At 41.9% G+C, this 25779-nt stretch overlaps 1 protein-coding gene and 1 pseudogene across 7 annotated transcripts in view; both read right to left on the bottom strand.

The window, feature by feature from the left end:
* The window catches only part of LOC122207961 (zinc finger protein 708-like), a 78773-nt gene that overhangs the window by 42560 nt on the left and 10434 nt on the right, over window positions 1–25779 (bottom strand). For 3 of the 7 annotated variants that reach the window (XM_042918406.1, XM_042918410.1, XM_042918413.1), the window contains exon 1: window positions 181–519. The exons of 1 other annotated variant lie outside the window; for it this stretch is intronic. The gene's annotated coding sequence lies outside the window, so the exon portion shown is untranslated. Of the gene's footprint in view, window positions 1–180; window positions 520–6090; window positions 6205–24248; window positions 24342–25779 lie in introns of those variants that run through there. 3 more of the 7 variants (XM_042918405.1, XM_042918404.1, XM_042918411.1) reach the window with 3 other exon arrangements.
* Window positions 10323–11469, bottom strand: LOC122207967 (annotated as a pseudogene).

Below are 25779 nucleotides of genomic sequence, written 5' to 3'. Positions count from 1 at the left end.
AACTTCTCATGAGGAATCTAGATTGAACTTTTAGTAGCCTCTCTAGGCCAGAAGCCAAGCCAAGTACTTGCCATCAAACATGCCTGCAATATCTATAGATTTGGGTGAATTCCTCTGCTCAAGATCCCCAAGATATCCTCAGATTCCTAGACTCGCCAGGAAGTGACATTCTCTACTCACCTGGTGAGGCTGCTGGGAACTTTGTAAGAAGGTATCAGGCCAACATCCCCAAGGGGCACCATTGGCTCCGTGTTTCATAAAGTCAACATCAATTCCTTAAAGCCATCTGGTCATATCTGAGTCTATGCATGTCTCTCAAATACGACATTCCAGTCAAAGCTTTGGTAAAATAACCAATGTTTCCAATGGTGTCCTGTTGCAAGGAGAGTAGATTCTTTATGGAACTTTTGCAAATAACTATGACTGCCAAGGAAGAAAGCATACTCACTGAGACTTTTTGAATTTCAGAGGGTTCAGGTAGAGAGAAAAGTTAAATGCTTCAATTTTTTCACAAAGGAATATTTTATCATATTTTTGTCAGTCGTAGATACCTTAAGAGAAAGTTTCCTTAATCTGGAAGAGCAAACATTAGAGAACCAGCAATGTTTCAAAGAAGAGTCGTAAAAACTAATCGTTTAGTTCGTTTTGTCCCATGTTACTAATTCTTCAATTTGTTTTTTTTTTTAATTATTTTTTTAACGTTTTTTTATTTATTTTTGAGACAGACAGAGACAGCGCATGAACAGGGGAGGGTCAGAGAGAGAGGGAGACACAGAATCTGAAACAGGCTCCACGCTCCGAGCGGTCAGCACAGGGCCCGACGCGGGGCTCGAACTCACGGACCACGAGATCATGACCTGAGCCGAAGTCAGACGCTTAACCAACTGAGCCACCCAGGCGCCCCACTAATTCTTCAATTTGAATGCAACCTTTTTAGTTCTGGAAATTCTTACCCATTTGAGTTTTAAGATCTTAAAGATATGTATTTGTCCTAAAAGTCCTTTTTATGAATCCCTTTATATGCTCTGTAAGAGCACTGGAACAATTAAAATGACAAGGACCCAGAAATTGACATTGTTAAAGAACTGAGAGTTCATTATAGTGCAACTGACAGGGAAAATCAGTGATTTCTGTGACACAGAACACAAACACCTCCATAACCTGCACATCTTGATGACCTTAAACTACAACATACCAACGAAACAAGACTAATTAGTCAAAAAGATTCCCTTTAAGATCTAAATCTTGGGGAAGTTTGTTAAAACCTTAGACAGTTTTAAAGCACATGCCTAAATAGGATTAGGATCACCAAAGGCCTGATAAAGTCAAAACACAGAAACTGGTTTTTCTAGGCTGACAAAGAAAAAAGAAAACCATTTTGTTTACATTTTCTTATCAAGAGAAAACCAACAATCCAGGAAACTTTGTCTTTTAAACAAGAGAGTAAACAGAATGTGCTTATTTTTTTTTTAATTTTTAAAAAAATGTTTATTTTTGAGAGAGGGAGACAGAGCACAAGTAGGGGAGGGGCGAGAGAGGGGGAGACACAGAAGCAGACTCCAGGCTCTGAGCTGTCAGCACAGAGCCCGACGCGGAGCTCGAACCCACAAACTGCAAGATCATGACCTGAGCTGAAGTCGGATGCTCAACCGACTGAGCCACCCAGATGCCCCAGAATGTGGTTTTTAAAAATCTATTCATTTCAACTTTAGTCCATCCTGACCATACATAAAATTCCTTTCCAAAGATTTCTCTTCACAAACCTTCTACAACTTTCCTTTGCATTCAGATTTTGTCCCAAGCCATTGCTCTCCAAACAACCAGGACAAAATTACCTTCAACAAAAATGTATTTTCATTCCTTACATTTTTCTTACACATCTCCTACTTTTCTACATACAGAGTTGCTTCCTTTATTTCCATCAGTCTTAATTACATTTAGCAGAATGTAGCATTCTTAGGAACCTTAGTCTCCAATGCGAACTAAGTAGTAACCAATTGTGAACTGTTATACCAGAATTCTTTACAAGGAAAATTCATGAATCAATCAAACAGAAAGCATGTTTACCAACAGACCCAAATATCCTTAGTTTCTCAGCAACAGGAAGTCAACAGTAGATACACCTTATGTTTAGTAATCAATGCCTTATCCTATTTGGAAAACACATAGATAGAAATCCAATGAATTCAATCCAAGGAAAGTTTTAAAGTCTCAGGTTACCAAAAACTTTGAAAGCTATCTTAACAATTACCCATGAAATCTTTGAGACAAAGTTAACCGTTATTTTTTTTTTTTTAATTTTTTAACGTTTATTATTGAGAGACAGAAAATGAGCAGGGGAGGAGCAGAGATAGAGGGAGACACGGAATCCAAAGCAGGTTCCAGGCTCCAAGCTGTCAGCACAGAACCTGACGCAGGGCTTGAACTCACAAACCCCAAGATCATGACCTGAGCTGAAGTCGGACACTTAACTGACTGAGCCACCCAGGCACCGCAACCATTATTTTAAGTCATCTTTTTATTACAAATTGCAACAGAGAACACGAGCTTATTTGACCTTTAGTAAACATTGGTGGAATGAAAGTGTCATATTTAATGATGATAACTCTAAATTTAGACATGTCTATTTTAATTAAACCAACAAACTTAAGTTTGAATACCAAATTATGTTCCACCTGGGTCCACACAAAAATCCATCAATTTAGGGGCACCTGGGTGGCTCAGTCAGTTACGTGTCTGACTTTGGCTCAGGTCATGATCTGGCAGTTTGTGGATTCAAGCCCCACATCGGGCTCTATGCTGACAGCTCAGAGCCTGGGGCCTGCTTCAGATTCTGTGTCTCCCTCCCTCTCTGCCCCTCCCCTGCTCATGATCAGTCTCTCTCTCAAAAATAAACATTTTTTTAAAAAGTCAATTTGTGGGGCGCCTGGGTGGCTCAGTTGGTTGAGCATCTGACTTCAGCTCAGGTCATGATCTCGCAGTTTGTGAGTTCGAGCCCTGCGTCAGGCTCTGTGCTGACAACTCAGAGCCTGGAGCCTGCTTCCGAGTCTGTGTCTCCATCTCTCTCTGCCTCTCCCCTGCTCATTCTCTGCCTCTCTCTCTGTCAAAAATAAATAAACTTTTAAAAATAAAAAATAAAATAAAATAAATAAATAAAAAGTCAATTTGTTCCCCATTGTCAATTTTTACCTGGGACACTGGTGGGGAAATCTGAAGTGGGTGGCCCAAAGGGGATGCTCTTTGCTCCCTGACAGCGAGGGTAAGAGGAGGAAGCAATGGGTGCCAGAGGCACCCAGGATGGCATAGGAACCACTTACGTGGACTGCACTCCAAGTGGTACAGAAACAGGAGGGAGAGGCAGAAGAGGCGAGGTGCTGCCAGAAGGCAGAGACAGAGGGCTCCCAGTTCTAAACCTCAGCTGATTGGACAGATGAGCAGATGCCATGTTTTTTTTCTACCAAAATGGAAATATGCCATCCATGTCAGGCTGGAGAAGACAGGGAATTTCCCCAAAACAAACGGAGTTTTGGGAGCTGTTTGGGAATCTTTCTGAAAGTCCGCATCCAGAGATACTGACTCCAATTATAGCCATTAGCCTGGAAAATGAGCGGGAGAGAAGCCTCCACATCTATTAAGAGGAACAGTGAGAGTCAGCGTCCCATTCATTAGGGATGGCCTGTGTTTTGTCCGGCAACCTGGGTTTATTTGGAAGCCTGTTTAGGCAATTATCCTCCGATATGTCAGGAGGGAGTTAACTGGCCTGGTTACTGACCAGACACGTTCTGCCAGAGCCTCTTAGTTCCAGATCCTGACTTACAGCCCTGAAGGCCTGGACCTAGGGTAACTGTCCATTTGCCCTATTTCCTGCACAAGAGATCTAACTGATAAAGCCCACTGAGGCCATGCAGTGTTACAGATCAGTCCTTTCCTAAATTTTGCAATCCAAATTGTTTCCAGTGGGTGAAAAGGCATTCCAAGGGAAAGTCCCTGGGAACTGAAGAAGAGAGAAGGTCCATTACCAAGAAAAGGGGGAAGGAGAGGCAGAAGGGACAGAAGTGCTACCAGAAGGCAGACAAAGAAGGTTCTAAACGTCATCAGCTGGGACAGATGAGAAGGCACCATGGTTTGTTTGGTTTTGCTTTTTTCCCACCAATGTGGAAATATGCCGTCCATGTCAGGCCGGAAAAGGCAGGGAATGTCCCCAAAACAATGGGAGTTTGGGCACCTACTTGGGGATATTCCTTAAAGTCCCCATCCTGGGGTAGACTAACCACACTTGGCCCCAGTTTTAGCCATTACCCCCGGAAATGGATGAGGGAGAAGCCCCCCCCCCATACAACAAGGGTAACATGGGTCTGTTAGGAGGAGGAACAGTGAAAGAGGGTCAGCGTCCCCCTCGCTAGGGATGGCCTGTTTCCTCCAGCAACCTGAGTTCTATTAGAAGGAGGCCTATTTGGGTAATTATCATCCAATATGTCAGGAGGGAGTTTACTGGCATGGCTAATAACCAAACACATTCTCCAACAGGCCCTTAGGTCCGGATCCTCCTTTACAGCCTTGAAGGCCTGAACCTAGGGTACACCTCCATCCATTTGCCCAGTTTCCTATAGAAGAGATCTGATAGATCCTACTGAAGCCATACAGTGTTATAGATCAGTTCTTTCCTAAATTTTGCAATCCAAACTGTTTCCAGTGGGTTAAAAGGCATTCCAAGGAAACGTCCCTGGGAACTGAAGAAGAGAGAAGGTCCATTACCAAAAATCCCACCCAGCTCCTGGTGTCGAAAGCGACTGGAGGCATCCTTCGAACGAAAATCACTATTGATCACTGCCTGCCATAAAGGGCCCGTAGGAAGGATGCTAGTCTCCCCCCATTCCTCGTTGCACCCTAGGCTACAGATGGGTGGCTGTTGAACGGACTGAAGTACCGTGCCTTATGGTGGGCAAGCCTTCTAGTGACAGCTGCACTACTCCCTTCCTGTGAAGGCTGTGCTGTTGTTTTTATTTTTAATCTTTTTATTTATTTTTTTAATTTATTTTTTATTTAAATTTTTTAATTTATTTTTTTAACTTACATCCAAGTTAGTTAGTATATAGTGCAACGAAGATTTCAGGAGTAGATTCCTTAATGCCCTTTATCTGTTTAGCCCACCCCCCTCCCACAACCCCTCCAGCAACCCTCCGTTTGTTCTCTATATTTAAGTCTCTTATGTTTTATCCCCCTTCCTTGTTTTTATATTATTTTTGCTTCCCTTCCCTTATGTTCATCTGTTTTGTATCTTAAAGTCCTCACGAGTGAAGTCATATGATATGTCTTTCTCTGACCAATTTCACTTGGCATAATACCTTCTAGTTCCATCCACGTTTTGCAAATGGCAAGATTTCATTCTTTTTGACTGCCGAGTAATACTCCATTGTATACATATACCAAATCTTCTTTATCCATTCATCTATCAATGGATATTTGGACTCTTTCCATACTTCGGCTATTGTCGATAGTGCTGCTATAAACATTGGGGCACACGTCCCCGTTCAAAACAGCATACCTGTATCTCTTGGATAAATACTTAGTACTGCAACTGCTGGGTCGTAGGGTAGTTGTATTTTTAATTTCTTGAGGAAACTCCATACTGTTTTCCAGAGTGGCTGCGCCAGTTTGCATCCCCATGTGCTGTTTTCTAACCCATAGAAAACGCTAAAACAGTTTTACAAGGGAAAACCACCCAATTCGGTAGTCTAAGTAGTTAACAGAGGACACTGATGGAAAATGGTAAAGACAGAAATCCATCATGGTCTAAGCAACATTCCATCACAAGTAGTCTTTACAAGCAACCTCTCTAGGAAATGGCCCCCACTTGGGATTTAACTCAATGGGGTACTGGTTTTGGCCAGCTCCCAGGGCAGGTCCTGCAGCCAGAAGTAGCTAGACCAGGGATGTGGAGGGGATCACATTAGACCCATGAGGACTCACATAGGAGTCTTAAGACTAGCAGCAAGGCTAGTCACAAGTGGCTGTCCCGTGCCCAAGACAGACAACTTTGTATAAGGAAAGGAATACAAAAGAGGGCATCAAGTTTCTGAGCCTTATTACCATCGCGGCCAGGGTACTAACTTCCAGCCAAAAAGCAGGCTTTCTCCTCCATAGGGTAGCCACGGGCTAGATAGAGGATTGCAGCCTGAGCAATCCACAGGGAAGTGTTCCAATAGACCATACTCCTTGAAAGGCCCCTGAAATGAAAGTAAAGGAAGAGAAAATAATACTCCTCAGGTTTGCACCAAGGCTCAGAGTCCAAATGAAAAGGCTCAACCCCACGTTAGGACACCAAATGATGTGGTTTGAAGTGTTGGGGTCCAGAGCCAATAGCAAAAAAGAATTCTTGAGATGTCTTCAGTGCAAAAAGGTGATTTTATTAAAGCATGGGACAGGACCCATGGGCAGAAAGAGCTGCACTGGGGTTGTGACAGATGACTGATTATGTACATTCAGATTGGGGGGAGGTTAGGGATGGCATAAGTCTCTACGGAATTTTGGAAGCAAGGTTTCCAGGACATTGAGGGGGTTAGCTTTTGTGTAAGAAAAGGTCATTTACCACTGTTTAGTAAAAAATCAGTCATGAGACCCTTCAGATGTATATCAGAGGCCATATGCTTGGAGGATGATTGCCAGCATATATCTTGTAAGGTTAGAGACAAAGGAAGTTTCCAAAGGAATTTTTCTATGTTAAAGTAGACTTAACAGGATCCTGGGGGGTCAGGATAATGTTAAGCTAAGACTTCCCTTTTGCCCTTAGCAAAGTGTCAACATCCAGGCAGCTGAGCTCCCAGAGGAAGGTCACTCTGCCTGTTTCAATGGGCCGTAAGCAGTAAAGAAATTTAATTTTTCAGTTGATTTGGTTTCCCACATCACTCACTAAAGTTCTAGTTTTACTACACAGGTAAAATTCTTCATGATGATTCATTCTCTGACGCTCAATGAGCAATGATGAATGGTTCAAGATCATCCCACATTTACGATGTTTATAGGTTTCTTTTTTTTTTTTTAAGTTTATTTATTTTTGAAAGTGCGAGCAAGTAGAGAAGGGTACAGAGAGAGAGAGAGGGAGACAGAGAATCTGAAGTGGGCTCCACACTGATAGCAGAGAGCCCAACAACAGGCCTGAACTCACAAACCACGAGATCATGACCCGAGCTGCGTTAGACACTTAACTGACTGAGCCACCCAGGCACCCCTAAAGTTTATAGATTTCTGAACTAGGAGGGATTATTTGTTGGTAAAAGACTAAGGAACCCTCACTAAAGCGTCTCTCAAATTGATTCCACTTAGCATTTTTAAATTATTGATGTTCAGAAATATTTGACTAGATAAGTCAACCCAACCCTATTTTCAAAATGGTTCAAAGAATTATTTTCAGCATGCACTGGGTACTTTTCCACATTTTCCAACTTTTCTTTCCATGAACTTGAACGTTTAGATATTTGGTCTGAGTCTTCTCGTGCAGTAACACACTGTTTTGGAAAAGTAGCCAACTTACAAAGGGAATTTTTCCAAAATGTTTTATATCCTTCATCATTTTTGGCAAGAAGATTCTTATTGTGGCCACTTGTCTCAGTTTGGATATATCCTTCACAAAATCCCTGCTGTCCTTCACTGTCTTCATCATCGTCCTAGTCTATCAAGTGAAAAATCTCAAGGCCACGACTACATGAATGTCTCCCCACTGAGACTGCAATGAAGTTTCTATGTGTGGTTTTGGCCAAAAGGCCTGCATGTCATGAGAAGATATACTTAAAAGACATCAAAAAACACAAAAGAAAACTCATTGCCCTTACTACTCGCAGATGAGTATACTTAAAAACTCTAATATGCAGGGGCACCTGGGTAGCTCAGTCCATTAAGCGTCTGACTTTGGCTCAGGTCATGATCTCATGCTCATGAGCCCATGTTGGGCTCTGTGCTGACAGCTCAGAGTCTGGAGTCTGCTTTGGATTCTATGTCTCCCTCTCTCTCTGCCTTCCCCCCCACTTGCTCTCTCTCTCTCTCTCTCTCAAAAATAAACATTAAAAAAAAATTTTAACAAATAAATAAACTGTAATATGCAAAGATAAAATCAATTGGAGAATGTCAGCAAGATAATGGAGTAGGAACCATGAGGACTTCATTCCTCATTGGAGACATGAATATATACACAATATATAACCAAAGAGCACTTTTGGGACTCCATAAGCCAATCCAGAGGTCACAAAAAGCCATCAAAGGCTTTTTGAAATCAAGAACAATCACATTGAAAAGGGAAGGAAAGTTTGTCACATGTGCCCATTAGGGTTGTCTTCCTTCTCTAGCACACCATGTGATGACTGTGAGAAAACTTTCAATCCCTCCTTTTTGCCTTGGAGACAAAGAGAATATTGGACGATGTGTCCCAATCTGTGACTTTTCGTGCAAGTGCATCAACTTACTTCGTTTTGCATGGCACAGAGTACAAGACAGAATGGCAGATAGCATGAATGCACCATTGGTTGTCATGAGTCAAAAAGGCGAATACCGTGTTAGCACCAGAGAAACTGTAGTCCTGAAGATGGACATCAGGGAGAGCGAGATATCATGCGTGCTTAAGAGAGAGATTTTTGGTTACTGGAAAGTTACACGTACAACGACCAAACGGGTGTGAGCAGATACAATTATTCTAGTCCAGCTGGCTGTTACTGGTGTTCTCCTGAAAACAACCACGTCCATAAAGACTAGAAGACAAAACTCGCTTAAATTCCCAAATCTCAACGAGAGATCAAAAACCATACAAAGAGACAGAAAAACATGGCACAGTCAAAAAACCAAGATACAGGGGTGCCTGGGTGGCTCAGTCGGTTAAGTGTCCGACTTCGGCTCAGGTCACGATCTCACAGTCCGTGAGTTCGAGCCCCGCATCGGACTCTGTGCTGACAGCTCAGAGCCTGGAGCCAGTTTCAGATTCTGTGTCTCCCTCTCTCTGTCTCAAAAATAAATAAAGGTTAAAAAAAAGAAAATTAAAAAAAAAAAAAAAAAACCAAGATACATCTGCGGAAAGTGGCTGTAGGCAATGGGCATCTATATTACTTGGTATACAATTCAAAATAACCATCTAAGTGATGATTAAATAGCTAAGAGTAAATAAATCAATTAAATAAAATATGGAAACTACTCTGGAAGACTATGAAAATGTCAGTGAAACAGAAGTATAATCAAGGAATGAACAAAAAATGAGAGTTAAGTACAATAACTGAATTTGAAAATTCATTAGAGGCATTAATTATGACTTGATCAAGCAGAATAAAGAACTAAAAAACTTGAAGACAAGTTATTAAAATAATCATGTTAGATAAAAAAAATAATAAAATGTGGGCATGGGACGAATGCCTGAGGGACCCGTTGAACACCATCAAGTCAACCAATATATTCATCAAGGGGACCCAATACAGTACTGAGAAAGAAAAGGGGACAGAGAGCTTGTATGAGCAATTAATGACTTAAATGTCTCTCCTCCACGGAAAGAAACAGACCTACAAAATCAAGAAGCACAATGAATTCTAAATAAAATAAACTAAAAGGCGTCCACACAGACACACAATACGATCACACTCCCAAGTATCACAAACAAAAAGAAGATTTTAAAGGAACAAGAGAGAGCAACTCAGAGGATACAGGAGAGTTTTTACAGAATGATCGGTGGATTTCTGAGCAACAACCTTGTATAAAGAAAACCATCTATAGTCTATTAATAGTCATGAAGGAAGGAGCACCTGGGTAGCTCAGTCAGTTAAGTGTCTCTCTTTTTTTTTTTTTTTTTTTTGCACAAAATTAATGTTTGTGTCATATTCCTGGATCCTTCACCAATGTTACATGAGGAAAAAAACAAAAGCAAAACAAATGAAAAACTGAAATCAGAATCACTAACGTTATCAAGTAGGGAAGCAAATAAATTAAAATCTAGCAGCCATCAGCAAGAGTACAGCAAAGACAATGCTGTGAAAAGAAACAAAGAAAATTGCTAGAAAACTGTATGCATCATACTCTTCCAAACCAGCAAAATATGCTCCTGCATACAATGGAACATGAACAGAATTTTTTTTCCTTTAAGCTACAGAAATGCAAGTTCCTTTTTAAATATTGTGGATGCGTAAAATGTGTTTATAATGGTAATTCTACTAAGCTATTACAGAGTGGGCCAGGAACACATTCATGGGTTCTGGGGATGATGTGTACCGTAATTCTTTGATTGGGATAGTGGACACTCTAGCCAAACAAACAAACAAAAAAAAGCGAACACAGAAGTACAAGACAAAGGCGAGTGAGACTTCTCTTATATCTTAGCAACATTTAGATGGAAATCAAATTTAAATGCAGTCCACTCTGCTTTGGAACAGGCTTTGGTTCAGCTCCCAAATCTCGACTGCCTGACGCAGTCTCCTATGAGAATACTCAGAAGGTGTCTTCTCAAACAACAAACCTGTTTTTAGCGGTGGAGCCAGGCTCTTAGTAGCTGTGTCTGCATGGGACTGATAACCGATCACTATCTTTGGAGGAAGTCCTCACCTTTCCTTGTATGCCCTCCCTATATGTGTAACAGCCTCTCTGTTTTCACCTTCCGTAGTCCATATTGCTCCCTTGTCACCTTTAGCTCTAACGTTAACAACAGCTCCACATACATCATCGCTAGAGTCATCAAAAGATTCCCCAATAAGGCACGGCAGTGTCTCTAGCCAAAGGCCATCCAGATCACTTCGTCTCTGCTGTTCGATGTAATTAACCATCGTCCTCCTCGTTTCTTTTTCTCATCTTCCCACACAGGCTCAATACCATCCTTAAAAAGTGAGTAGTCACAGCCAGGCATTAAATTACTAGACAACTGGATGTGGTTGTACAGAGCCCGAAAGTCTTCAACGGTATCAAACTTAGAGATCAGCTGAAGGTTTGCTTGACAAGTTTTGCTTTTATCATTTTTTTTTTAATTTTTTTTAACGTTTATTTATTTTTGAGACAGAGAGAGACAGAGCATGAACGGGGGAGGGGCAGAGAGAGAGGGAGACACAGAATCGGAAACAGGCTCCAGGCTCTGAGCTGTCAGCACAGAGCCCGACGTGGGGCTCGAACTCACAGACGGTGAGATCGTGACCTGAGCTGAAGTCGGACGCTTAACCGACTGAGCCACCCAGACGCCCCTCTTTTATCATTTTTAAAAAACCAGAGTGCCCATCTGTTCTGTAAAGGAAGTTTAATACAGTGTTCTGGCTTAGCAACCTGATTAGATTCTGTTTTCTCTTCTTCTGAAGGGGGGTGGGGATTAGGAGTAGGGGTGGTTTCCGGTTCCACAGTTGCCATCTTGTCTGATCTGACACAAGTCACATCAAGTGTCTGACTCGTAATTTCGACTCAGGTCATGATCTCAGGTTCGGAGTTCAAGCCCCACATCGGGCTCTGCACGGACAATGTGGAGCCTGCTTGGGATTCTCTCTCTGCCCCTCGCCCTCTCACTCTGTCTCTCTCAAAAGAAATAAATAACATTTTTTAAAAATAGTGGAGGAGCGGGACCCCTGGGTGGCTCAGTCGGTTCAGCTTCCGACTTCAGCTCAGGTCATGGTCTCAGGGTTCGTGAGTTCAAGCCCTACATCGGGGTCTGTGCTGACCGCTCAGAGCCTGGAGCATGCTTCAGATTCAATGTCTCCCTCTCTCTGCCCCTCCCTGCTCATGTTCCACCTCTCTCTCTCTCTCTCTCTCTCTCTCTCTCAAAAATAAATAAACAGGGGCACCTGGGTGGCTCAGTCAGTTAAGCGGCCAACTTCGGCTCAGGTCATGATCTCACGGTCAGTGAGTTAAAGCCCCGCGTCGGGCTCTGTGCTGACAGCTCGGAGCCTGGAGCCTGTTTCAGATTCTGTGTCTCCCTCTCGCTGACCCTCCCCTGTTCATGCTCTGTCTCTCCCTGTCTCAAAAATAAATAAAACGTTAAAAAAAAAATTTTTTTTTTTAAATAAATAAACATTAAAAATTTTTAAAAATAAAAAAAAAATAAATGGTGGAGGAGGCCTGAGTGGCTCAGTCAGTTAAACGTCTGACTTTGGCTCAGGTCATGATCTCATGGCTTGTGAGTTCAAACCCCCCAGCAGCTCTCTGCTGACGGTGCAGAGCCTGCTTCAGACCCTCTCCTCTCTCTGCCCCTCTCTCTCCCTTCTCAAAGATAAATATTTGTTTAATGTAGCATATGCATACCATGAATACTTTTCACCTTTGGAAAAGAAATAGATTTTGTCACATGATACAACTTAGATAAACCTTGAAAACATTATTTTAAGTGCAATAAATGACTCACAAAAAGTCAGATACTGTAGGATTCCACTGAGGGGAGACAGATGGTCATGGTGGTTGCTCAGAATAAAAGCTGAGTACTTATTGAAACACTGGAGAGACTACAGCTGCAGACAAACACCAGGGACAGTAATGTATCATGGGCTCTAAACAAGAAACAACAAAGCCTTTTTTAACTGGGATATTACAAAAACACAGACATTACACATCCCCAGATTAGGTCTGACAGGCCCCAGGATTATTAGTGTAGTTGACTGTTATTTTTGTTCTGCGGTACAAAGCAAGTACATGAAGCCTGGGACTGGAGGTTTTTTTGAATTCCCAAATCTCAGCGAAAGATCACAAGGTATACAAAGAAAGAGAAAATGTGTTCCAACCAAAAGACCAAAAATAGGGGCACCTGGGTGACTCAGTCGGTTGAGTGTCCAACTTCATCTCAGGCCATGATCTCACAGTTCATGAGTTCAAGCCCCGTGTTGGGCTCTGTGTTGACAGCTTGGAAGCCTGGAGACTGCTCCGGATTCTGTGTCTCCCTCCCTCTCCTCTGTCTGTCTCTTTCTCTCTGCCCCCTCCCTGCTCATGCTCATGCTCTCTCTCTCTCTCTCCTCAAAAATAAATAAACATTAAAAAAATAAAAATATGCTACAGGTTCACAAGCAATATTCACCAAGGAAAAGAAAGAATCAGACACCTTAAAGGCCCCTTGTTTTAAATTCTCCATTGACGGAAGAAAATATGGAAAAGGACAGAGCCTAAGGGACTTGTGGGACACTAAGATAGGGAGCAATTTATATATTAAGGGGTTCTCCACGAAAAGAGAGAAATGGAGAAGAAAACTTACATGAAGAGTTAATGCCTTCCACTTCCCACATTTATGGGAAGAAAGACAAATTCAAGTAACTCAGCAAATTCAAAGTAGGATAAATGTCAAGACAGGAACACAGTGGCACATCATAATTAATTAACCTATCAAAAAACACAGGTGAATAGAGAATTTTTAAACAGCATGACAAATGTAATTCATCATGTACAAGAGAGCTCCTATCAGATCATTAGCAGGGCTCTCAGAAGACCTAATAGGAAGAGGTGCGTGGGATAATATATTCAAGTGCAGAAAGATAAAAAATGTCAACCAAGAATGCCCTACCTGGCAAAACTGTTGTTGTACTATGGAGAAAAGAAGGCTTTCTCGGGTACAAACCCTGGAAGTTGACCACTAGATCTGCCCTACAAGAAATGTTAAAGAGAGTTCTTCCACTTGAAGTAAAAGGATTCTAAACACTACAACCACATGGAAATACGGAGTTCTCCGGTAAATGTAAATATTGCCACAAATACACAAACCTGAATACTGTAATGAGGTAGCACTAATCAATGTTATTTCTGCTACTAAAATTGTTCTCGGGGCGCCTGGGTGGCTCAGTCGGTTGAGCGTCCGACTTCAGCTCAGGTCACGATCTCGCGGTCCGTGAGTTCGAGCCCCGCATCAGGCTCTGGGCTGATGGCTCAGAGCCTGGAGCCCGCTTCTGATTCTGTGTCTCCCTCTCTCTCTGCCCCTCCCCCGTTCATGCTCTGTCTCTCTCTGTCTCAAAAATAAATAAACATTAAAAAAAATAAAATAAATAAATAAAATTGTTCTCAACCAAAGCATAAAAATCATAAATCTAGGTTACAGAGTATACAACATAAAAGGTAGAATGTGGGATGTTGCTGACATACAGTATGTGCAGGGGTGGTCCTAAGTAGGAGATTTTGAAGGCAATTGACAATATCAATTTTAAATGGTTTGTGACGCTCTTGGGGCACCTGGGCCCCAACCAACTGAGCCAAGTTGGTTAAGCGTCAGACTCTTGATTTTGGCTCAGGTCATGATCTCACAGTTCAGGAGTTTGAGCCCCACGTTGGGCTCTGCTTGGGATTCTCTCTCTCCGTTTCTCTCTCTGCCCCTCCCCTGCTTGGGCTTATGCTGTCTCTCAAAATAAATAAATACACTTTAAAAAAAGAAGAAGAAGAAGTTTAAGAAACTCCTGAATAACCAGTGGGTCAAAAAAAAAAATCAAAAAGACAATCAGAAAATATCTGGAGACAAATGAAATAAAACATAATACACTAAAATGTACAGAATTCAGAAAAAGTCTAAGGACATAATCTATGGAACAAAAAGATGACCTGTGCAATGGAAGGAAATTTTTCAAAGAATCTAGCGGATAAGGAGTTAACTTGCAGAATGTAGACAGAAGGCTTGCAACATGAAAAATACGGTATAATTAAAACACGGACAATGGATTCAGTAGACATAAACCAAGATCACAAATAGACAAGCATTTGAAAGACACTCTAAATCACTAAGTATTAGAGAAACACAAATCAAACCACAGTAAAAACCACTTCACGCTTATTAAGATGCCACCATCAAACAACAAAATCAACAAATGTTGGCTGGGACAAGAACCAGAACCATTCTACACTGCCGGAAGAGCTACAAACGGTGCAACCACTATGGAAAACAAACAACATAGGGGCGCCTGGGTGGCTCAGTCGGTTAAGCGTCTGACTTCGGCTCAGGTCATGATCTCATGGTCTGTGAGTTCGAGCCCCACGTCAGGCTCTGTGCTGACAGCTCAGAGCCTGGAGACTGTTTCAGATTCTGTGTCTCCCTCTCTCTCTGCCCCTCCCGTGTTCATGCTCTGTCTCCCTCTGTCTCAAAAATAAACGTTAAAAAAAAAAAAAATTAAAAAAAAAAAAAAAAACAAAACAAACAAACAACATCAACACAGAACACAGCCACCCCACTTCTAAAGATACAAGAAGAAATCAAAGGATCTATAGGTATCTCCAAAACCGAGTTTATTACAGCACTATTCACAAAAGCCAAGTAACAGGGGAAGCAAGAGAAATGTCTTTGTATGGCTAAATAAAGGGAATGTAGCATATATGTGAACTGGAATATGATTCAGCCTTGACAAAGAATAAGATGTTATCACAGCACACAACATAGGTAAAACCTGAGGGCATTATGTTAATTAAAATAAGTTGAGGGGCACCTGCGTGGGTCGGTCGGTTGGACGTCCGACTTTGGCTCAGGTCATGATCTCACGGTCCATGAGTTCGAGCCCCGCGTCGGGCTCTGTGCTGACAGCTCGGAGCCTGGAGCCTGTTTCGGATTCTGTGTCTCCCTCTCTCTGACCCTCCCCCGTTCATGCTCTGTCTCTCTCTGTCTCAAAAATAAATAAACATTAAAAAAAAATTTTCTTTTTAATAAAATAAGTTGATTAAAAAAAACTCTCAGATATTACAGGATTCCATTTACAAGAGTAATCTAATGTAGTCAACCTCTACATTAGAGGGGAGAGGGGGGCTGTGGGGGGAAAAAACAGTGACAGCCAGGGGCTCAGGCAGAAGGACGTGGAGAAGTGGCTGTTTAACATAGGTATTGAGTTTGGGGTTTGAAAATGAAGTCATTCCAGAAATCAGTTTTACAACAATGTGAATACAACTTGACTCTACTGTTAAAAATGGTTAACGTGGTGGGGCACCTGAGGGGCTCAGTCGGTTGAGCGTCAGACTCTTGTTTTCGGCTCAGGTCATGATATCATGGTTTGTGAGTTTGAGCCCTGCGTACACAGGGGCCGACAGCACAGAGCCTGCTTTGGATTCTTTTTCTTTCTCTCTGCCACGCGCCACACACACACTCTTTTTCTCTCAAAAATAAACTTAAAAAAATAAAAAATAAAAAATAAAAAAAAAATTTTTAATGCTTAACATGGCAGATTTTATGCTCTCTGTCTAGGACCACAATTAAGAATAAAATGTAATACCTAAACTGGATACAGAGATATAATATTTTCTAAAATAACCCTCAACTCATAAAAGTGTTTCTTTCACAAAGAGAATATAATTCATCAAAAAAGAGATAATGAAATTCATCCTATGATTAGAATAACTCATCTAGCCATGATAAAACATAGACTGACCACTAACCAAGAAAACAGACAAGAGGAGTCACAAAGTATTATGGGCAATTATGCAAATACATAACATAATTTTATTGGCAAAGGAAATATGGCTGATTCATAGTTGAGTTAAACCCTACAATATCTTAAAATGTAATGAGTTGAAATTGTCATCCAAAACGTAAGACATAGGTAAAAAGCAAAACGCAACTAAATAATATTGTGGAAAGTACTATGAAAAAGGAAGCACATTATTATGGAACTGGATAACCAGAATAACAGAAAATTTAACCCAAGAAGTTATACACAAAAAGGGATGTTTTATTAAAAAAGATCTTTCTTGGGGCGCCTGGGTGGCTCAGTCGGTTAAGCGGCGGACTTCGGCTCAGGTCATGATCTCACAGTCCATGAGTTCGAGCCCTGTGTCGAGCTCTGTGCTGACAGCTCAGAGCCTGGAGCCTGTTTCAAATTCTGTGTCTCCCTCTCTCTGACCCTCCCCTGTTCATGCTCTGTCTCTCCCTGTCTCAAAAATAAATAAAACGTTAAAAAAAATAATAAAAAAATAATAAAAAAAAAAAAAAGATCTTTCTACAGGACTATAATTTTACACTGTGTGCACCCATGAAAACCAACTATCTTGAACCACTAGCATGTATTACACGGCTGTAATAGTGTGAACAAAATTAATTAAATCAATCATAAAATGCTCTCATGGAACATGTTATGAATAAGCACTTAAAAGATACCAGAGAAACGTATTATGTTATTTTTTACATAATTTTTTAAGTTCATTTATTTATTGTGAGAGAGAGACAGAGAGAGCAAGCAGGGGAGGGGCAGAGAGACAGAGAGAGGGACGAGAGAATCCCAACCAGGCTCTACACTGTCAGCATTGAGCCCGATGCGGGACTCAAACTCGCGAACTGTGAGATCGTGACCTGAGCCAAAATCAAGATTTGGATGCTTAACCGACTGAGCCACCCAGGCATGCTGAGACTCTATTTTAATAAGCAGACCAAAACACACCCAGGATCTACTTCTTGGGGTTTTGTTTTTTGTTTTTCATTCTTTTCTTTCCTGAACAAAATGATGAGATGGATGTAATTCACTCCATTTAATCAATACAAATAGAAGATGTACAAACTAGAATTTAAAACAACTTATAAGGATACTAGCTGGAGATACTGAAGAATCTCTTTCTACAGAAATAAAAGAACTAAAATCTAGTCAGGCTGAAATAAAGACGCTATAACCAATATGCAAACCCAAATGAAGGCCATAAAAACGAGGATGGATGAGGCAGAGAAGCAGAAGATAAAATTATGGAAAATAACAAAGCAGAAAAGAAGAGGGAAAGAAAGGTCATGGATTACAAAGATAGCCTTAGGAAATTTAGCAACTTGTTAAAATGTAATAACATTTGGGGCGCCTGTGTGGCTCCATAGGTTAAGATCCAACTCTTAATTTCAGCTCAGGTCCTGATCTCACAGTTCGTGAGTTCAAGCCCCTCATTAGGCTCTGTGCTGACAGCGCAGAGCCTGCTTGGGATTCTCTGTCTCCCTTGCTCTGCCCCTCCCCCAATCACGCTCTCCTTCTCTCAAAAATTAACAAACGTTAAAAAAAAAAAAAAAAAAAAGAATGTCGCATCCTGACAGGTGCAGGAACCTCAGGATACTTGGGAGACATCAAGAAAAGAGGAATTCACCTAAATCACAGGTATTGCAAGCAAATGTAATGGCAAATATTTGGCCTGTCTTCTGGTCTCGAGATACTATGAAATTTCAGTCTGAAATTTCTTATAGAAAGTTTCAGCAAGGGCACTTGGCTGGCTCAGTTGGTGGAGCATGACTCTTGATCTCAGGGTTGTAAATTCAAGCCCCACCACGGTGGGTGTAGAGATTACTTAAAAATAAAATCTTGGGGGGGAGGGGGGGAAGTTCCAGCAAAGCAGACATAAAACAAAACAAAACAAACAACAACAAAAAACAAAACTATATATGGCCAAGCACTATTCTTTCTGTGTTATGTAAATTAGGCCAAATTTGTTAAACTTGGAATTCTTTAATAAATGCATTATTAGTCTGCATTTGAAGATCTTTGATGGAAATGAGGGTGATTTTGGAGAAAAAAATTGTTTTAGTAACACATATTTGGGGGTGTCAGATTCTAGCTCTGATTAACTGTCTCTTAATGTTTTTGTTTGGCTATAAATTGGGCTGGATCCTGAATTCTACTTGCTTCCTCAAAAAATCTGGCTATGACTGTCCAAAGTAAGGTTTCTAATTTTCTCTCATTCTCTTGGCTTGCAATCACTGAGAACTAAAATTGCCCTTTTTCCTGAAGCCCTGCAAACTGAAGCTAGACAGCTGAGGTAGACCTCAGGGAAATTCCCACAACAGCCCGGGTTCACACAATCTTCTTGCCTACTGCTGTGTGGGCCACTCAGAAGAACCACCAGAGACATGTGAAGAACAAGGCAGAAACATCGATCAGATTCCCACTGTCCGCTCCTACCCCATTGGAGGATGCTTCAAGCCTACCCCACTGGAGGATGCTTCAGGCCCGACATGTAGAAATCCTCACTGACAGCACTTAGGACTCAGACACTGGGTTTATAATTTGCTCCAAGCATTGGGGCACCTGGGTGGCTCAGTTGGTTAAGCGTCTGACTTCAGCTCAGGTCATGATCTTGCAGTCCATGAGTTCGAGCCCCGCGTCGGGCTCTGTGCAGACAGCTCAGAGCCTAGAGCCTATTTCAGATTCTGTGTCTCTCTCTCTCTCTGCCCCTCCCCTGCTCATGCTCTGTCTCTCTCTCTGTCTCAGAAATAAACGTTAAAAAAAAAAATTTAAAAAAAAGAATAATAATAATAATTTGCTCCAAGCATTAAGCTGTGTTTTTCTTTGGTTCCCATAGAAATGCCTCTTAATAAGTAATTACCTGGTTGCTTGCACAATATAGGCTTAACTTTAAGAGTCTGTTGCAGGACCACCCCCTGAAATGAGACAACTGTTCAAATGAACTAACCTATTCTGAAGATGAAGACTGGTTCATGAGGTATGAAGTAAACTTCTACCTAAGGTCCAGAGCCGAGCTTAAACTCCAGCTAGAAGGAAACCATGTTGATCTCTGATGTTTTTCTAAAGGAAAATTGTGTTAAAAGGGGAGACTGTGCAGTTGCCACTAACTCCCTCCCAACCTATAATGCATGTTCCACTAAAAGACAAGTTCTAGGTTTTATAGACCGGTACTATTCATGACAGTCCTACACCAAAATTCATCCACATGTCCATTTAGAGTAAAATGATGCAGGGCGCCTGGGTGGTTCAGTCAGTTAAGCGTCTGACTTCAGCTCAGGTCATGATCTCACTGTTCGTGAGTTTGAGCCCCGCGTCGGGCTCTGTGCTGACAGCTCAAAGCCTAGAGCCTGCTTCAGATTCTGTGTCTCCCCTCTCTCTGCCTCTCACTCACTTCCTGTCTCTCAAAAATAAATAAACATCAAAAAAAATTTTTTAATTAAAAAAAGAGTAAAATGATGCAATTAACTGTTTGATATTCACACAATGGAAATGGACCCATCCATTCTAATGAATGATACACAATAACGTGCAGGACAGATAAATTCACAAACAACATATGGAAAGAAAAAAAACAAACAGAAAAGAGTGCCTGTTGCCTGATTACATTTATATAAAGTACAAAAATGAGGACAGCAATCTACCACCTTACATGTAAAAAGAGAGCCTAGCTTTGGGGGAAATTATACTGAGGAGCTAAAGAAAAATTTTACAGGACAAACAATATTCTCTTTCTTGATCTCAGTGGTTTTTAGAGATTTACTCAGGTTGCAAAATTCCATTGAGCTGTTTACCTACGATTTGCATTTTTTTTTTTTTTTTAAACCTACTCATTCCAGGGGCATCTGAGTGGTTCAGTCAGTTAAGCATCTGACTTCGGCTCAGGTCATGATCTCACAGATTATGAGTTCAAGCCCCGCGTTGAGCTCTGTGCTTACAGCTCAGAGCCGGAGCCTGCTTTGGATTCTGTGTCTCCCTCTCTCTCTGCTCCTCCCCTGCTCTCTTTCTCTCTCTCTCAAAAACTAAATAAAAACATTAAAAAAAAAAATCTATACCACCTATATCCTAACCATCACAATGTCCCAGTACTTACAAAAAGGAAGAAAAGGTACAATACTAAACTTGGGGAAAATAATCTCAAGTAATTTGAGGTTTAAGGCCCTTGGGAAAAGGGATTACTGGTGATGCCACCCCACTGCATTAACAAGTACAGGTGACCCTTGAACCATGAGGTCCGCAGCCCCTATGCACCTGACCATGTATAACTTTGACTCCCCAACACTTAACTTCTAATGGCCTGCTTTTGACCAGAAACCTTGCTGAAAACATACACAATCAAAGATAGCATGTATGTTATATATGGTATTCTTACTATAAAGGAAGCTCAGGAAAAGAAAATGAAAAGAAAACCAGAAGGAAGAGAAAATACATTTACAGTACCGTACTGTAAAAAAAAAATCCGACTGTAAGGGTACCCACAGTTTAAACCCACGTCGTTCAAGGCTCAAGTGTACTTTGTGTTACTGTCTGGTTACCTGCAGCCTTGATGAAGGTGGGGCGGGCTAAGGTCAACGTAGGGATAACCCATCATTTATTACACATCAGTGTTAACACATCAAAAACCATTCAGTGTTATATTCATTAAAACATAATAAGTTCAGGGGCGCCTGGGTGGCTCAGTCGGTTAAGCATCCGACTTCAGCTCAGGTCACGATCCCACAGTTCATGAGTTCGAGCCCCGTGTTGGGCTCTGTGCTGACAGCTCAGAGCCTGGAGCCTGCTTCGGATTCTGTGTCTCCCTCTCTCTCTGCCCCTCCCCCACTCACACTCTGTCTGTCTGTCTGTCTCTCTCTCTCTCAAAAATAAATAAACGTGGGGCGCCTGGGTGGCTCAGACGGTTAAGCATCCGGGGTTGGCTCAGGTCATGATCTCATAGTTCACAAGTTCGAGCTCCACATTGAGCTCTCCTCTGACAGCATGAAGCCCGCTTCAGATCCTCTGTTCCCCTCTCTCTCTTCCCCTCCCCTGCTTGTTCTCTCACTTTCTCTCTCAAAAATAAACATTTAAAAAAACACACTAAAGAATCAACACAGACTTGACCAAGCAGAAGCAGACATCTTCGAAACATCTTGTTTTAAATGATCTATGAAGAAAAAAATATTTTTTTAATAAATTATCTATGAAGAGGAGCAAAGAAAAACGTGGAAGAAGGGTCTAAGGGACTCATGGGACACCCACAAGTGGACTGATATGCACACTGAAGGGACCCCAGAAGGAGAGGGCAGGGAAAGGGAGCAGAGAGCTCTACTGAAGAACGCCTTGTACTTCCCACCTTCCTGGGAAGAAAGAGACAAACTCAAGGAGCCCAGTGAATTCTAAGTAGGATAATGTCAGGACAGAAGCACAGTGACACATTATTATTAACCTAGCAAAAAGAAGAGAATTCTGAAACAGCTTGACAAAAACAGCTCATCTAGTACAAGAGAGCTCCTATCAGATTAGTAGCAGCTTTCTCAGCAGACCTTATAAAAAGAAGTGCATGGGATAACGTATTCAAGGGCAGAAAGATCAAAAAATACCAACCAAGAATACTGTATCTGGCAAAACTGTTTTTCAAAAATGAAGCAATGGGGCACCTGGGTGGCTCAGTCGTCCGACTTGGGCGTCCGACTTCAGCTAAGGTCATGATCTCATGGTTCATGAGTTCAAGCCCCGCATCCAGCTCTGTACTGACAGCTCAGAGCCTGGAACCAATGGAGGCTTTCCCAAGTAAACACCTCTGCCCTACAAGAAACATTAAAAGGAGTCCTTCTAGCTGAAATAAAAGCATTCTATACAGGAACTAAAATCACATGAGAATATAAAGGTCTCTGCTAAATACAAATATCTGCACAATGATGGAAACCTGTAGTGTTGTAATAAGGTCGCACAAGTTGTTTTCATTTCCGCTACAGAATTTCTTTTTTTTTTTTTTTTTTAAGGAAATTCAGGCCCAGCACGACACCCAAGGCGGGGCTTGAACTCAGGACCCTGAGATCAAGACCTGAACTGAGCTCAAGAGTCGACACTTAGTGGACAGAAGTAGAGTGTATTGTGCTAAGCAAAATAAGTCAGTCAGGGAAAGATAAATATCATACGATTTCACTCATATGTGGAATTTAAAAAACAAAACGGATGAACATAAGGGAAGGAAAAATAAGATAAAAACGGAGAGGGAGACAAACCACAAGAGACTCTTAAATTTAGAGAACAAACTGAGGGTTGCTGGAGGGGAGGTGGGTGGGGGGACAGGTTAAACCGGTGTTGGGCATTAAGGAGGACACTTGTTGGGATGAGCACTGGGTGTCATATGTAAGTAAAGAATCACTGGGTTCTAGTCCTGAAACCGTATTTGATGAAATTAATTCCATTACTATGACAACCCATTTAGACATAAAACATTCACTGACCACCAACCATGGAAAGAAAGAAACAAGATGAGTCACAGGCAAAGTATAAATGGGTGATATTTATACAAATACATAATTTTATTGGCAAAGGACATACAGCTGATGAATAGCTGAGTGGAACCCACACTGTCTTAAAATATACTGAGATGAGGGGCTCCTGGGTGGCTCAGTCGGTGAAGCGTCTGGCTCTTGATTTTGGCTCAGGTCATGAGCTCACGGTTTGGGAGTTTGAGCCCCGTGTCAAGCTCTGTGCTAACAGTGTAGACAGTGCTTGGGATTGTCTCTCTCCCTCTCTCTCTGCCCCTCCCCGACTTGTGCGTGCACACCCTCTCAAAATTAACTTAAAAAAACTACAAATAAATAAATTTGGGGGATTAAATTCAGACACACTCTCAGGAAAGAAGAAAAACCTGAGGATTAATTTTTCTTGAAATAAATTACATGTGTGAACAAAACATTTTTTTTAATATGAGACTTTTTTACTAATTATGCAACTCATTTCTTTTTTTTAAGTTTATTTATTTATTTTTGAGAGAGAGAGAGAGAGAGGCAGAAAGGGAGAGACAGAAACCCAAGCAGGCTCCACACCGTCAGCACAGGGCCCAACACAGGGCTCGATCCCAGGAACCTTAAGATCACAACTTGAGCCAAGATCAAGGGTCAGACACTTCACGGACTGAGACACCCAGGCACACTTTATGTGCTCTAAGTTCTAAATGTTCCAGCTCCTGTATGGCATTACCCTATGTAGGAACTCCAGGATACAAATAGAAACACTGAATTATTTAACAATTGAGAAATTGGAACACACTGAGTTGCAATTTCTACTGTCAGTCCAGAAGGAATAAGGAAACTGTGAAGTGAAATAAAGCATTAGATTTTCTCATTTTAGGGAGGTGCTTTGTTATCTGGAGAAATTCCTCAGTCTCAGTTTTGTACAGTTATGTTTAAAGCCTCCCTAAGACTGGAAATCAAAAAGCAGAAAACAGGTGAAATCTGTCTCCACTGTTTCTGGGATTTCTGCACCAAATCCCCATATGCCCCCGCATCCTCATACACTTCTGACGGGAGGCAAAACAGAACTTACAAATGACTTAACATAGAGACCCTCAGAAATATGCACGGATTTCCGCAGGCCTCCAAAAGCAATGGAAAAGCACTTAGATCATGGAGGCCCTCACCATCCACGAGGAGGCTTTTGTCCATGCTGTGGATGTGATGGACCATCACTAGAGCTAAAGGAGACTCCTCAGAGGTTGTAAGAGCCCGATGAGTGTTGGACAGGACGCGTCCCTCTGTGACAGCAAGAGAAATACACCTACCCTTCTCAAACTTACTTCTATTCAAGGAGAGCTGCCTAAACCACAATGTAAGGTCTACCTTGCTCCTTGACATTTGAACCTCTCCTCTGGCATCTGCTTCATTCATGCCCACCTACCTGAGTGTGTGGCTACCTTCTCCTCTCTCTTCACATCCCTGAGCTCCTTCTCTTGCTCCAAAAAGATGACCAGGTCTGGCTTTGACACAAGATCTGTTTATTAGAAAAAGGATTATGAGTATTGCTGGAGATTCTAACTTCCCATCCACTACTGTGCTCAGTAGAGAAGAGAGGACACTGTAGAATTCTAGAAAATCTAAAAATAGAACTATACTACCATCCAGCAATTGCACTAGGTACTTATCAAAAGGATACAAAAATACAGATACAAAAGGGCACACAAACCCCAATGTTTATAGCAGCACTATCAGCAGTAGCCAAAGTATGGAAAAAGCCCAAATGTCCATCAAGTGATGAATGGATAAAGAAGATGTGACATGTGTGTGTGTGTGCATGTGCATGGGTGTACACACACACACACACACACACACACACACACACACACACAGAGGAATATTACTTAGCCATCAAAAAGAACGACATCTTGCCATGTGTAACGACATGAATGGAGCTACAATGTATTACGCTAAGAAAAATAAATCAGACAAAGCCAAATATCATATGATTTAAGAAAGAAAACAGATGAACATATGGGAAGGGGAGAGGAGAGAAGAGAGGACAATAAGCCACAAGAGACTCTTAATAATAGAGAACAAACTGAGGGTTGACAGAGGGAGGTGGGTGGGGGGTGGGCTAGATGGGTGATGGGTACGAGGAGGGCACTTTGGTGGGATGAGTACTGGGTGTTGTATAGAAGTGATGAATCACTGAATCCTACTCCTGGAACCAATACTGCACTGTACGTTAACTAAAATTTAAATTTTAGGGGCGCCTGGATGACTCAGTCACTTAACCATCCGACTCTTGACTTCAGCTCAGGTCATAAATCTCACGGTTGGTGAGTTCAAGCCCTGCATCAGGCTCTGCACTGACAGTGCGAAGCCTGCTTGAGATTCTCTCTCTCTCCCCCTCTCTCTCTCTGCCCGCCCCCCCAAGAATAAATAATTTGTTTTAAATAATAATAAAATAGGGGCGCCTGGGTGGCTCAGTCAGTTGAGCGTCCAACTTCAGCTCAGATCATGATCTCACGGTTCATCAGTTTGAGTCCCGCGTCAGGCTCTGTGCTGACAGATCAGAGCCTGGAGTCTGCTTCAGATTCTGTGTCTCCCTCTCTCTCTGCCCCTCCCCCACTCATGCTCTGTCTCTCTTTCAAAAATAAATAAAAATTTAAAAAATAGTAATAATAGGGGCGCCTGGGTGGCTCAGTCGGTTGGGCATCCGACTTCGGCTCAGGTCATGATCTCACAGTCTGTGAGTTCAAGCCCCACGTCGGGCTCTGTGCTGACAGCTCAGAGCCTGGAGTCTGCTACGGATTCTGTGTCTCCCTCTTTCTCTGCCCCTCCCTCACTCACGCTCTGTCTCTATCAAAAAATGAATAAACGTTAAAAAAAAAATTAAAGGGGCGCCTGGGTGGCGCAGTCGGTTAAGCATCCGACTTCGGCCAGGTCACGATCTCGCGGTCCGTGAGTTC

The sequence above is a fragment of the Panthera leo genome, chromosome E2 (assembly GCF_018350215.1).
Source record: "Panthera leo isolate Ple1 chromosome E2, P.leo_Ple1_pat1.1, whole genome shotgun sequence".
NCBI lineage: Eukaryota > Metazoa > Chordata > Mammalia > Carnivora > Felidae > Panthera > Panthera leo.
The sequence above is the reverse complement of the archived record's forward strand: the minus strand, read 5'-3'. Positions and strand labels throughout refer to the sequence as shown.